The following is a 15,516-nucleotide window of genomic DNA, read 5'->3' on the forward strand; positions in this document are numbered from 1 at the left end:
TATTTTGTTATTATAGGTGTTCTAGTCATAAATGGATCGGATACTTGTCTTTCTACCAAAGGGTTTTCTACTCTGCCGAAGGGTCTAGCAAATAGGGCCTACTGTGTCGAAGGGTTTCCTACTGTGTCAAAGGGTTTTCTACTTGTAGTTCCTTGCCGAAGCCATGGGTGCACGAGTGTTTGGAAGAGCAAGGAGGTTACCTGCAAAAGACACTTCAACGCTCAAATAAGGAGTTCGACTTAGAGTTGTTAATGGTATATAGTGAATATTTGAGAATGAATTAGTCATCTTACCTGGGGTTTCACCCTTTTTTATATTGACCTTATTGGGCTTGGGGTCTATGGGCTTGCACATCTTGATTACTAGTTGTGTAATGTACCTTCTAATCATGCTTAAGCACTTCTAATCAAGTAATTACCCTTAAGTGGGTTTATTGGTGATAACTATGGTCGGGTAGTTTTCGTTGTCTGCATATGTTGAGGGTCGAGACATTCTTTATGAAATATGAGCACACGTGGCCGAAAGGGGTACTTGGCCTGAACGCATATGTGGCTAAAGGGAGTATTTGGTTTGGGTGTTCCAGGTGTCCCCTTAGCCTGATCGAGTACTTTATCTGGTATACTAGCCCCCCAAGTCCTTTTTTGGCCTCAATCGAAAAGAGAGACTTTGTTACCAAAAACTTCCTTGACGGTTACACACCTTCATTTCCACAAAGTAATTGTTATTATGGATGTAACGGTTACCTCCCACGTCTGTTCACCTTCCCACATTAGGTACTGGAACGCCACAGGATCTCAACTGTAGATTTGTCTTGATCAAACAGTAAGGAGACGTTGATGGTTGGGCTTGGCCTCAGGCCCAACTCCTATAAATAGGGGGAGGACCCCTCTTCAGTTTTTGCCCATAATATTTGTTTCTTTGCTCTAAGGCGAATAGTACTATTTGCTCTCATCGGAGTAGTATAGTTAATCAATTCATTTTTTAGGTACGTAATAATGGTGTTGGTCAAAGGTTCGTCATCGAGGGAGTCGATTGGAGGCGAGTTTAACATTCATGGGTACAACAATGTGGTTTATGAAGTGTCATTCGACTTTCACTCCTTAAGGTCGGATTTTTCTAGCTTGATTGACTTCTCGGCATTCAAGGGGTCTAGCAACCTTTTGGCAAATATGGCCAAAAAAGTGAGTGAGAGCATTGTAGCTCTGATGATGGTCGTTGTTGTCAAGGCAAGGACGTCCTAGAGGGTTGCTTCTCGACCTAAGAGGTGCCCAATGCTAAAGGAGAAGCGTCTGCCTCCACCAATCACGCTTATGGAGTACACCTAGGTTGATGGGGAGGTAGACACCTACTTCTCCCGATACAACCACGAATCAGACCCGACCAACCTTATAAGTTAGTTGCCGATTAGCACGATAATGGATCGGAGACGTGCCCTGTCACTCTACACATGGTCCGATTAGATGCTACACCACCCACAGAGTTTGTGTTCATGAACCGAGAAGGGATGAACAAAGATTTCTTTTATATGTACAATTTTTTGTTTTGTGATCTGCGTGTAAAGGTCTTATTCGACGATTTTATTATGAGTATGTTCTGGATACTTGACATTGCTTCGATGCAATTGCATCCGAATAGGTGGGCGGCTATACAGGTGTTTCGAGCACTTTGCTTCAATAGCTATGTGTTGGCAACACCTAGACTCTTCTTGCATTACTTTTACAGTCGTCCACAGGACAAGGCTCAATGGATATCATTGATTTGAATACCGAAGCACCCTCTTTTTCACCCTTTTACTTCTTATAAAAATTTTAAAACCGGCTACTTCAAAGTAACTATAAGACCAGTCGTTGGGAAAAACCACTTCTACGACTCAGTGGGGAACCCATTGTTCCCCTTCTACTGGCAACAGTGTCCTCGATGGTATGAAAAGTACCCAAAGGAGCTACTGAGTCCCAACAATTGTCGAGACCTCAAATTCCTCAAAATGCTCCCTCGTTAGCTACCTGCTTGGCCTTTTGTGCCACTTTTGTAGTCTTTGAATCCTATCTAGGACCTTGAGGGTTAGTTTCGTTTCCTTTTTGATTTTTTTTCATTTCTAGCTCTAACTTGCAGATTTATCACTTGTGTTATTTTTCAGGAATCATGACTCAGGCCGATGACAACATGAATGTTTTTCGCCAGGCTTGGCTAAATCAAATCGTTGCTGCTGGTGAACCTTCGTTGAATCCTGCTACTAATCAGACATCGGGGCCTTGTGATGTTTTCGACTGATGTGGTGGCCCCTGCTAGCAAAGACCTTAGGGGGAAACAAAAGCATAAGAAGTGGAGCCACCAGGAGCACTGGAGCGGCTCGGGGGAACACTCCGGGCACCAGGAAGACACCTCTTGGGAGAAGAGGCTTAAGCAGCCAATAATTGGATTTCAACCTGATGTTGCCACCTCTTTGGGCAACATCTCGGCCCCTAACGAATCAAGGCTTCTTCAACCATTCCTTCTGGCTGGACCGCCTTATCCTGACGGAAATTGTTTCGAAGCAAGGGTGTCAAGTGCTGAGTAGAAGCGACACCGTTGCCAATTGGGCCAACTTTTGGGACTTCCTCTCTAGGGTGTCAGCGATTGCCCAACATCTTCAGGGGTCGTCCAAAGCCGATGCTTTGAAGGACCAGTTCCTAAAGGTCGAGGATTCCTTGAACTCAGCGCTTCAGGCCAACATGAAGCTGGTCGAAGACAACAAAAATCTTAAGGACCAGGTTCTTCGACTAACAAATGATGCCAAGGGATTGGAGACGTGCACCCTAAATGTCGAGGCCTTGATTAGATCTCAAGATACTGAAATATCTAGGCTTTGATTAGCCATGGTTGATGCCAACAAGGAAACAAAAGAGGTTAATGCTGAGAAGGAACAAATTCAACAGAAGGCATTCGATAATGTGTACAATACACATAAGGCCGACTTCGACCACTGCCATCGACAGATGTTGCACATGTGCGATGTTTCTGAACCCGGGGTCTTTGACATTAAAAAGGATGCCTATGAAGGGGGGCTGGTTTTAATTGATGAAATCATGAAAGAGGATGTTGCTCCTTCACACCCAAGGATTATGACCCTAGCAAAGGAGCCACAGGTCAAGGGAGCCGAGGACAGAGCAGACAAGGCCTAGGGATTGAGTCTCTTAGGCTTTTATTTATGATTTTTGTGCAGCTCTTCTTTCTTTTTACTATTTGTCGGTCCCTAGCTCTTTTTGTATATCCCGGTCTCCAACTGCCTTTTGTATTCACCGGTTCTCGGCTTACCATTAATGAAATTTCTTTTCCAATTGTTGGTTTATTTATAGTAGCTTATTTATTTTTGTATTCGGCCGAATGGTGCACTTGATGGAAAAAATGATGAATAGAAATTGCACAAGTTTTAGTTTAACCGAAAAGGTAGGGAATGTTAACGTAAGTCGTATACCCTTAATAAAATTAGTCAAATTGTAATTGTAACTAATCAACGAGTCTTCGGAGTTCGACCTTGGTCGTGGAGATTACTTGGGAAGGAAACATAGATAATTTGACTAAGTTCAACCTTGGTCGAGGAAAGTACTTGGGAGGGAACCACAAATAATTTTGATTAAGTTCAACCTTAGCCGAGGAGGGTACTCAGGAGGGAACTATAGATAATTTGATTAAATTCAATCTTAGCCAATGAAGGTACTCGGGAGGAAATTATTCGTGAGTCTCTGAGTTCAACCTTAGTCGAGGAGGGTACTTAGGAAGGAACTATTTGTGAGCCTTTGAGTTCAATCTTAGCCAAGGAGGGTACTCGGGAGGGAACTTACTCGTGAGTTTGGACCTATTAACTTGCAATAAAAAATAGACAATCAAAGACAGATTAGGAAAGGTTTTATTAATAATTGGTTGTCGGGGCGCGTCTTGTTAACACCTCCTCGATAAAAACCCTTTCACATTTGTATAAGGACAAAAAACTAAGCTAAGAAAAAGAGTACAACACCCGTTACAGAGATGCGGCTAACTATAATAAAAGTTCAAATGTGTGGAGTTCTAAGTCCTCAGGATGACCTTCCTAGATAGTTCTTCTAACTTGTATGCTTCATTCTTCAATTTACGCTCGATCATGAATGAACCTTCCCAGTTGGTTGCAAACTTCCCGTCTGATAGAGGCTTTTGAGCTTCTCCACATGCTCTTCATACCAGGTCCCCTTCTTCAAACTGCCGAGGAGCTAGCTTAGAGTTGAAGCGTCGGGTCATACGCTGCTTGCAGGTTTCAATCATGATGATCTCATGTTCTCGTACTTTCTCAATCAGATCCAGGTCCACCAGTAGTGCTTTGTTGTTTTGGTCCTTGGCGAAATAATGTCTTCGGAGAGAGACCTTTTTCTACTTCAACTGGTAGCATTGCGTCTGTCTTGTATGTCAACTAAAAAAGGGTTTCCTTAGTTGTAGACCGAAGGGTGCACCTATAAGCCCATAGGACCTCTTCCAACTCTTCGACTCATCTCCCCTTGGCTCCATCTAGCTGCTTCTTCAATTTGCCTAAAATGACCTTGTTAGCTGTCTCAGCTTGTCCATTGGTCTGGGGGTGCTCCACCGACGTGACCCTATGCTTGATGCCGAGACCACTCAAGAATTCATTGAGTTTTCGGTCCAAGAACTGTAAACCATTGTTTGTGACCAGTGTATTTGGAATTTCGAAGTGTGTTATGATATCCCTCTAGAAGAACTTTTGGAATGCCTAGGAAGTGATTTTTGTTAGTGGTTTAGCCTCAACCCATTTGGTTAAATAAACTGTTACTAGTAGGAATTTCCTTTTCCCTAAAGCCGTAGGAAAGGGCCCAAGAATGTCAATTCCCCAAATAGCGAATGGCCAAGGAGAGACCATTAGATGCAGCTCTTCACCCGACTAATGTATCGAGTTTTCATGTCTCTGGCACTCGATGCACTTCTTCACAAAATTCGAGTAGTCTATCCTGAGGATTGACCAATAGTAGTTGACCTTCATAACTATAGTGGCCATAGTCCTTTCTCCGGAATGCAAACCGCAAATACCCTCATGTAGTTGTTAGAGGACATAGTTTGCCTGGTCTTGGTCAAGGCACTTAAGCAGAGGTGAGAAAAAACCACTTCTATACAATTTACCGACCACTAGGATGTACCTGGCAACTTATGTTCTTATCTTTCTGGCTTTGCTTTTGTCGGTTGGGAGTATCTCATGCTTCAAGTACTCAAGTATCTCCTTTTTCCACCCCAAGGGGGCTTCTTCCACCTATAAACATTCTTTTCTTGAGACGCTAGGTTCGGGCACCGAATGTAGAATAAAGGTTTTAAGTTGTCCAGGTTTAGGGGAGGTAGCCAGTCGAGCCAACTCGTCGGCCTTGTCGTTGACCTCTTGGCTTATGTGAGTCACTTGCACTTCCTTAAATTCTCCCTTGAGCTTTTCAAATGCATGGTAGTACTTTAGGAGTTAGGGGTCTCAAATTTGAAACACCTTGTTTATCTATTTGACGACAATCTTGGAATCGCTTTGGCATCGGATTCTCTAAGTGTCGGCCTTTTTGGCTAGTCTTAGTCCTGATAGGAGGGATTCGTACTTGGCCTAATTGCATGTGGCTTTGAAGCCGAAGAATAATGATTGTGCCATGACCATGCCATTTTGTCCTTCCAAAATAACCCTAGCTCCACTCTCATGCCGGTTGGAGGATCCGTCCACATGCATCGTCCACCATTCTTGCTTAAATTATGGTGGTGAAGGATGGAACTCGTTGGTGAAGTCGGCCAACACTTGTGCCCAGATGGTACCTCTTGGTTCTTAGGCAATATCATATTCTGAGAGTTCGATTGACCACGTCATCATTCATTCAACCAACTCGGGCTTACGCACTATTTTTGCTATGAGGCAATAAGTCTGAATAATGATTTGATGACTGTGAAAGTACTAGTAGAGACAACGAGTAACACTAACAAGTGCAAGGACTACCTTTTCCATCACCTAGTACCTTGTCTCTGAATCTTGTAGTACCCAACTTACAAAATATACTGGCTTGTGGTCACTCCCTTCCTCTTGTACCAGAACCACACTGATGTCTTCAACTGAGACCAAAAGATAAACAATCAGCTTCTTGGTGGTGTCCGGTTTCGACAAAACGGATGGTGTTGTAACACCCCATTTTTCGTAAATAAATTAAAAAGGTTTTTATTTAAAAATAAATGTAGTTTTAGAAAAATGTTGAGATCTTTTATAATTAATTAAATAAGGAGAAATAATGTTATTAATTAAAATAATGGTTTAAAGGAAAAAGAGATATTTTATTTATTCATTTGATAGGAAATAAAATAGAGATCTTTTTTACAAAATAATAAAAATAAAGAAAAATAGAGTAAATAATAAGTTGAGAGTACCTAGTTATAAATAGAGACATGTTAGGTCAGTTTTTAGACTGACGATAGTCTCTGCGCTTTCTCTTCCTCTCAATTTCGTTTTTCCTTCTCCTCCTCCTAAAACCTTCTCTTTTTCCCGCATACACTCAAAAATATCTCAGAAATTTCCTTCACATCGTAACCTTCTCCTTTCCCGGAGAGATCCAAAACTTGTCACAGTAAAACTACGATTCTGGATTCTTTAGCCATTGGATTGTTGTGAAATTTGGACACTTGGTATGAAATTCGTTTCCGCATATCTTCACCATTGGGATTTGATAAATGTTTTCTGGGGAGGTAGAAATACTCATTGCACACAAATAGTGGAATGAAGAATTTAATCTCTTCTCCTTCTCTCTAACGTTTGGAAACCCTATCAGAGCAACCAGAGAAAAAGCTTGAGAAATGTCAGGAACCATTAAAGATGTTGCTATCTCTGCCGGAACACACGTGAGCCCGCTTAGAGGTAAGGGATAAGTTTATCGTAATTAGGGTTAAAATGAACATGTGTAGGAATCCTTAGGGGATCAAATATGGATTTATTTTAGGATATTTATTGTATTGAAATTCTTCATGTATGATTATGTGAAATTTTTTTAGGGGTTTTACTCCCTGTGGATTGAGAAATATTTTTGTATAATTTGTTTGTGTTTATGATAGGATTAACGTGATAAATATTGGGATCATGAAATTATGATTGAAATTGTGTATAAGTGATAAATTAAATATGTGATGAATTATGGGATAACATGTTGCTTTGAAATTATAATATTGTTATTGAGGTTGAATATAAGTACAAAATTGAACATGCACTAATTTGTGAGATATACGTAAATATGTGATGGTGAATTGTCACATTATGAGATGTGAAATTGTGAACATGAGATTTAGTTGTAAATAAGTGTGTGGTTAAAATTTGATGTGAAAATACTTGTGTTGTGATCTTTGAATTATACAATAACCCGACTAGTGTTTACCTTGAGAAAAATGTTTATGTGCAGTGTTAAAGGGAAAGTGTAGGATTCCTAGTTAGGAACCTAAAGTGTTAAATTGAAGCGCAATGTGTTAAACGTGTTTGAAACACGAGTGTGAGGTCATGGATATTGTATAATTCATGAGCAGAGTTTGCTTATAATATTGTTGTTGAAATCGAGTAGAAGTACAATGTTGAAGATGAGTTAATTTGTGAGATACACATAAACATGTGATGGTGGATTGTGACATTATGAGATGTTAAATCGTGGACATGAGTTTTGGTTATGAATAAGTGTGTGTATAATACTTGATGTGATAATACTTGTGTTTTGAGCTGTGAATTATACAATTACCCGACCAGTGTTTACCTTGAGAATAGTGTTTATGTGCAGTGTTAAAGGGAAAAAATAGGTTTCCTTGTGTTAAACGTGTTTGTAACACGAGTGTGAGTTCATGGGTATTGTATAATTCATAAGCAGTGTCTATGCATGCAAAAATTATTTTACGAGTTAGACATGAATTAGGAAGGTGAGATACTAACGGATTCTTCGGAGTCTAGGCCTTGGGGGTAAAGACACTCAGTTTGAGTGCTCCTTTAAACCTATGTTGATCCTATATGGTTGGAGCATTCTCGCAAAACAGAGTGACCCTGACTGGTTACCTTATGATTTTACTTAGTGAGAGTGACTTGACATACCCATTGTGTGGTGTGACTCGTTATGTACTCCTAAGCACCCCAAGGTGCTTTTTCACTGACATGGTATCACATTGCATATAGGCTTGAGTCTTAGTGTATCTGTTGCATAACGCTTGTGTATTTATTGATATTGATTTATTTAGTGATATTGTGTTTTGATCTTTGAGTACATGAATGATGTGAAAATGAATGAGATGTGTTGTGTTGTGATGTGATGTTACGTGACAAAATAGTAAAATTACGTGAGTTATGTTTAAGTAAGTTGTATCTCATTTACATGATATGTATATCTAGTTGTCTCATTTCTCTCTATTATTTAGGAATGTGATAACTCACTTCCTGTGTGCTATTTGTGTTTGGATCCTGTGATGATCTCGAACTTTAGGTTCGTGGGAGTAGATGGTTAGGTGAATGGCTATAGAGAACCTCATGCTAGAGGACGCAGGAACACAATGCTCTGATAGGATGTGACATTGGGGGTATAAGTTTCTATATTAATTGCATGAAGTCTTGGGGGACCTTGTTTGAGCCAAGATGATTTTATTATTTATTTGGACAGGTTTTATTATGATGCGAAAAAAGTGAATGTGAGCCTTTTTACCCTTTTGAAAGAATTTTATTTAAATGTGTTTTAAGAACTTTAAATTAATTATAATTTCTTTTCCTTTTATTATTAGTACATATATGTATGAGGTATAGGGTGTCACAAGTGTCGCTAGTGTTACCTTTAGCTATCGAAAGGCTTCTTCACAATCTTTATCGCAGACAAAGTTTTTGGCCTTCTTGAGGAGGTTCATAATGGGCCTAGCCCTCTCGGCTATTCTTGGCAAAAACCTTGACAATGTGGCTATTTTGCCAGCTAGTCTTTGGGCTTCCTTTACATTTTAGGGACTCCTCATCTCCAAGATGGCCTGACATTTATCCAAGTTGGCATGTATCCCCTGGTGGGTGAGCATGAAATCCAAAAATTTTCCCCGTTCTACCCCGAAGACATACTTCTCAGGGGGTTCAGTCTCATGTTGTATTTTTGAGTTGACCGAAGACTTCTTCTAGATCCGCCAAATAGGTTATTAAGTCGTTGGATTTTACCATAGTGTCCAATATCATGTATCATATCTTTAACCTTTTCCATAGTGGCCCCTCATGCCCTAACTTGGTGTAGAGCCAGATGCAACCCTTCGTCCTTACCCGTTCCCCAACAAAACTAAACAGGGGGTCAACATGTGGGAGGATCTGAGACTCAGATATATCCATCTGTTTGAAGGTTTTACAAAACAAGATGTTGGTTGAGCTTCCTTGATCTACAAGGGTCTTCTTGATGATGCAATTGGCTATTTCAACACTAATAACCATTGGGTCGTCTTGCATTAGGTCAATTGCCTTGAAGTCATTTGTTGTGAAGGTTATGGGCAACATGTTAGGTACTTGGTGCCGGGAAATCATGTTGACAAACCGGATCTGCTGAAGGTGTCTTTTTTGTGCAGAGGCGGTGGCCTCACTCCTAGTGAAGCCTCCAACTATGGTGTTTATGACCCACCTCAGTTGGTCAAGGGGTCTCTCTTCTTTCTCCCTGGAGTGGCTCTGGCATTTTCGCCTTTTTGACTAACTTGCATGTTCTCAATCTCTACCTCAGCTATACTAGGGACCATTCCTCCCCTCGAGTCTATACGATTGTGGCTTGTAAACAAACTTCTGTAGATGGATGAGCTTAATGAGCTCCTCTATCTTGTCCTTCAAGGCATTGCACTCCTCTGTCTAGTGGCCGCAATTGTAGTGATACCGACAATGTTTAGAGTAATCGGCCTTTGGTGGGGTGTTGGCTTTCTTGGGTATGGTCAAAATATTGATAGCTAAGGCCTAAACCATGATATGGGATTTGCTGGCTGTAAGAGAAGTGTACAGGGAATAACGTGGCTTTTGCGGTGGCTGATGTAGAAGTAAAGATATCATGATGTTTTGAAGATGCCAAAAAAATGCGCTTCTCAAGTTTGATTCAAAACAAGACTCCAAGAAATCCAAGATAAATGATGAAGTTAGTCTCTAGAGTCTTAGAAAGAAGTTTCCAAATTGATGATGCATAAGTTATGGCCAAAGGTTTTTCTCAAAAGCTTTTAAAAGAGATATTTACTCTCTAGTAATCGATTACCAGTGGCTAAAATGCTTACTAGAATGTTTTAAAATGTTTTTAATATTTTTGAAAGCTTGTAATTGATTACACAAGGCTTGTAATCGATTACCAGAAGTTTTGAACGTTTTAAAATAGTCTTTAGAAATTTGAGTTTAAATTTCAAATGTGAAGAGTCATAATTCTTCCGAAAACAACTGTGTAATCAATTACACTATTTTGGTAATCGATTATCAGTGAGGAATTTTCTAAAATAACTCCCAACAGTCACATCTTTTCAAGAGATTTTTGAATGGCCATCAAAGGCCTATAAATAGGTGACTTGAGACACGAAATTCAAAGAGAGTTTTTCTGAACTGAAATGGCTTATCCTCTCAAAAAGGATTCCTTGGTCTAACACTTGCATATTCAATAAGGAATCTTGATTGATCTTCAATTGTAATATCCTTCTCTTAAAGAGAGAAACTTCTTCTTATTATTCAAAGGAAATTGTTTAAGAGACCGAGGGTCTCTTAAGTTGTAAGGATTCCTGAACACAAGGGAAGGGTTATCCTTGTGTGGTTCAGACTTTGTAAAAAGAGTTTTACAAAGAGAGTGAAAAATCTCAAGTGGGTTGCTTGAAGACTGGACGTAGGCACAGGAAGTGGCCGAACCAGTATAAATCAAGTTTGCATTTCTCTCTTTCCTTAAACTTCTTTTATTTATTACTATTTATCTTTTGCTTTAAAGAAGTTTATTTTGAATTATTTTTTGAGTAATTCATATTAAGGGTGCATTGTTAATCCAAAAAGAGAGAGTTAAATTTTAATTGGGGAATAATTTTTGTATCTTAATTTAACCCCCCTTCTTAAGATAACTGAGGCCATTTGTCCAACAGCCGATCCCTCCTTCCATCATCTTGAGCTTTGTTGGAGCTAGGCTTGTCATTATCTTTCTTAGCTGACACGACATCGACCCACACCTAGTTCCAGTATTAGGCCAACTCATCCATATGCATATAGTTGGTCGCTCTCGTTCAAAACTCGTTGAGATCAGATGCCAGCTTCTTGGATAGGCTATTGACAAAAGGTGTCGACCTTAATGTTGTTATCAAGTGGGGGTGTAAAGCCACTGCTAGGTCTAAGTTTTGGGTATTCAACGCAACCTTTCCAAAACGTTCCATGAAGGTTCACAATGACTCCTTTTTCTCATTCCATATGTTGACGAGGGCCATATATGTTAGGTGGTGAGGTCGGCTAGTGGCAAACTGCATTCCAAAAAGGGTGGCCAGGGTATTGAACAAGTCAACAAAGTTAAGGGGTAGTCATGTGAACTAATGAAAGGTCTGTTCCTTTAGTGACGTCGGGAATACCCAACATAGGATTGCATCATCCGTGGTGTACAGGCTTACCTGGGTAATATACACATCGAGGTGCTCGTCTGGGTTTGTGGTGTCATCGTACTTCTCAATAGTTAAGTTCTGCCAGTTGGAAGGAACAGTCGACTCCATGATGCTAGTGACGAAGGGATTCTTGAACTGCGACAACTATCTTCCCAAAGTGTTGGAGAACGAGAGAATAACGTCCGAACGCACACTCAGATTAATGGCTCTGGGTAGGCCGAACGCAGTTGATTTGGCCTCTCCTCCTTTTGGCAAGTTAGCCTCAAGTTGTTGCGACCTATATGCCTCCTGGAGGTGAGCGTTGTTGCGTCAAAGAGCAACGATTTCCTTGACATGGTGTTTCTGCATCTTGGAGACTTGAGCCTGCAGTCTCCTAACTATTGAAGACAGGTCGGTCTAATCTTCTACATGAACATCTTCGTTATGGTGATTAGTTGGTTGCTCCATCGCTGCTGTGTTTGTACCAGTTCTTGTTATTGCCATGAACTCTTGGGGTCGGGATATGTCTTACACGACCCCACGATAGGCGCCAAAATGTTCCTGCCACAAATGGACCGGATACTTGTCCTTCTATCGAAAGGTCCTCTACTATGCCAAAGGGTCTTCTGCCTGTAGTTCCTTGCTAAAGCCTTGGGTGCACTAGTGTTTGAAAGAGTGAGGGGGGGGTACCTGCAAAAGGTACTTCAGTGCTCAAGTGAGGATTCAACTTAGAGTTGTTAATGGTATATAATGAATATTTGAGAATAAACCAATCCTCTTACTTAGGGGGTTCACCCCTTTTAATACTAACCTTACTGGGCCTGGGGTCTATAGGCCTACACATGCTGATTATCAATTGTGTAATGCACCTTTTAATCATGCTTAAGCACTTCTAATCAAGTAATTATCCTTAAGTAGGTTTATTGGTGATAACCATGAGTGAGTGGTTTCCGTAATCTGCATATGTTAAGGGTTGAGACGTTCTTTATGAAATATGCGCACACGTGGCCAAAAGGGGTACTTGGCTTGGATGCACATGTGATCGAAGGGAGTATTTGGTTTGAGTGTGTTAGGTGTCCTCTCTGTCTGACCGAGTACTTTATCCGGTATAACACATATCTAAACATATACAAGACAATATAAAAAAAATTGACCCATGAGATACACATGCATGCATCAAATCATTTAAAATTCATATGAATAAATGTCCCAGAACATAATAATGAAACCACAAGAGACAAGTAAATCACAAAATGAGAAAGGTACTTCATTTGCTTTCTATGCAACACATGATGTATGAGAAAGCTTGCATGCGTGAGTACAAGGTCGGTCCCTTTCACTTTCCTACCTTATGTTAAATAATTTTTGCTTTCTTTCAACACTCAAAAAATGTATTTCCTCATCCAGTTTTGTTTTGTAGCATTCTCTTAATTACTTTTTCCTTGGTTTGTTGGAGCAAGATCTACGAGGCTTGTGTATTTTCTATGTTTCGTTTTTCCATTTCACAATTTGTCTTTCTCTTACTATTTTTAAATACATGGCTAATTGGATGCTCTGTTGCGTAACTTTCACTAATTTCTTAGTTACATTGTCTGCATCAACTATCATTACTCTCTGAGTCTAGAGGATCCTGGATACTACAATTTCCAAGTCTGAAGCAAAACTAAATGCCAACCACCACTTGGACATTTGTGGGACAAGTAGTATACACACGTGAAGAAAGAGTCTCAGTTTTAGACGAGATAAACAAATCCGTATCGTAGGTACCATCCTGCAACCGCTTGATTTTGACATATAATGCCTGTTTTGATCAGACATTAGTACTGGTATGGGTAATCGGTGGTGGATATATCGGCAAATTTACCGTACAGGGCTTGTTTTACAAACAATTTACCAAAGGGGGTTCGTTTTTAAACAAATAACATGCAGGGTCTGTTTCCGACGTGGGTGCCGCCATTGATACTGGCGGGAAGCTTGAACCGCCAGTGCCAATGGCGGTAAGGAGGGTACCGCTAGTCCCAGTTGCGGGACATGTGCTGAGTAGGAGAGAGGGGTGAGGGTGTGCCGCTGATGGCATCTGCGGGACAGGTGAGAGAGGGTGGGTAGGGTGGGTGCCGCCAAAGTTGTTTGCGGTACAGGTGAGAGAGGGTGGTGCCGCAAGTACTGTCTGCGGGACACTTTGGTGCCGCTAGTACTGCCTGCGGGACACTCTTGCTTAATATATTTGTGACTCTGTGAAATAAGCTAGTCAGTGGATTTGCAGTTAGAAAGAATCCTTGTATTAACCAAAGAATATTAATTGTATAATTTATATACGTATTAAAAATGTATGCAAAGCAATATGAATTTTATTTATCAACGTGGTTTAGTTTAACAATTATTTTTTTTTGTTAGTTATTTTTTATAATGGTATGTGAAAATTTTCAAATAATACTTAGAATATTGAACATAAAATACTATTAAAATAGTTGTTGGCTAGTTATATATTATGTATATTCATCGATTTTTGAATGAACTTCAGTGCAACAAGTATTCAAATCATTTCAGTAGCTTTCAAATCCAAATCCAATGTGTAGACAAACATAATTGATCTCGTAATAATTATTGCGTTTAAATTAAGTCTAGTTAAAAACAAAAAATGAAGATGAACCAATCAAGTTTGTTACAGCAATTTGGGGTGCCGCAAGTACTGCCTGCGGGACACTCTTTTATTTTAATTTGCTAGATTTTTAAAACCTTATCTCATTTGTGTGTTTAAGCAACGCATATAATTTCCGATTTCTGAGTCATGCATGTGATTTAATTACAAATTATTCTCATGCACATGGCACTGAAGCTAGGGTTCAAGGCACAAATTAAACAAATTTTTTCTAATTTTTTTTTATCTTTTTTGTTTTAAACTTTTTTATAATTTTAAACACAGTTTTTAATAATTTTGTTATCTTTTATTTCTTTTTTATCATACAATTTGAAAAAAAAATATCATTTATATAGCATCTTTTACGTGAATGAATGAAGGCTTGGTCTGCGCCTTTTTCTGAAAAGCCTGCACACCTATGTTCACGTGAATGAAGGCTTGGTCTGCACCTTGCAAGCAATAGGTTTCAGGTTCTGAAAAGGCTGCATATATAGCATCTTAACGTTAAAAAAAATTTGAACATTGGGGGTGGGGTTTAAGTTTTGGGCTATAAAAAAAATGTTGAAGTCATTATTCTTTACGTTTACGTTTACAAAGCTTCCTTAGTTTGCTTTCTCTTTCTTTCTTCTTCTGGAGTTTGAGAGATTATTGTGTTTGTGTTCTTCTTGTGCATTCATCTTTCAAGTGTGCTTCAAGTGCCCTTAAATTCCTGGTATGTATTTTCAAAGTAAATATGCTAATATATATTATAAGTTTAAGTTAGTTAGTATTATAAGTTAGTTAGTATGTAAATAGTAGGTTAGTTATTATTAACAAAAGTTCTAAGTTTAAATTAGTTTGTATGAGTAGCTATTGTGTTATTATTTTTTACTTATTAATAAATATTCCAATATTAGGTTAGTTAGTATGAAAATATTATTTGGTTAGTTAGAATTAAAATTTTATTTAGTTATTCTTATTGTATATATTGTTAGATGTTATTTGGTTATTGTGTATAATATTTTAGTATTAATAGTAATTGTTATTTGGTTAGTTAGAATTAAAATTTTATTTAGTTATTGTATATATTGTTAGATGTTATTTGATTATTGTATATAATATTTTAGTATTATTAGTAGTAATTACAGCATAGCATAGAATATTATTATTAATTTTTTTTATCAAAGAATGAGAATTTTATTATGAATTCTAGAAATATCTGTAAAATAAAATATATTCTAACTCAAGAAATATAAAATTTTCTAAAATAATTATTCTTTCTTATCAACTTGTTTCAATTATTTTTGTAAATTTATTTTATTTGT

At 38.8% G+C, this 15,516-nt stretch overlaps 1 long non-coding RNA gene across 1 annotated transcript; it reads left to right on the plus strand.

Moving 5' to 3' along the window:
• The first annotated feature begins 1,578 nt into the window (after positions 1 to 1,578).
• On the plus strand, positions 1,579 to 3,328 carry LOC114381325. The gene is made up of 2 exons (XR_003660008.1): positions 1,579 to 2,060; positions 2,138 to 3,328. It is a non-coding gene; the product is annotated as an uncharacterized LOC114381325 (long non-coding RNA).
• Positions 3,329 to 15,516: the final 12,188 nt, after the last annotated feature.

This window comes from Glycine soja, chromosome 13 (genome assembly GCF_004193775.1).
Source record: "Glycine soja cultivar W05 chromosome 13, ASM419377v2, whole genome shotgun sequence".
Lineage (NCBI taxonomy): Eukaryota > Viridiplantae > Streptophyta > Magnoliopsida > Fabales > Fabaceae > Glycine > Glycine soja.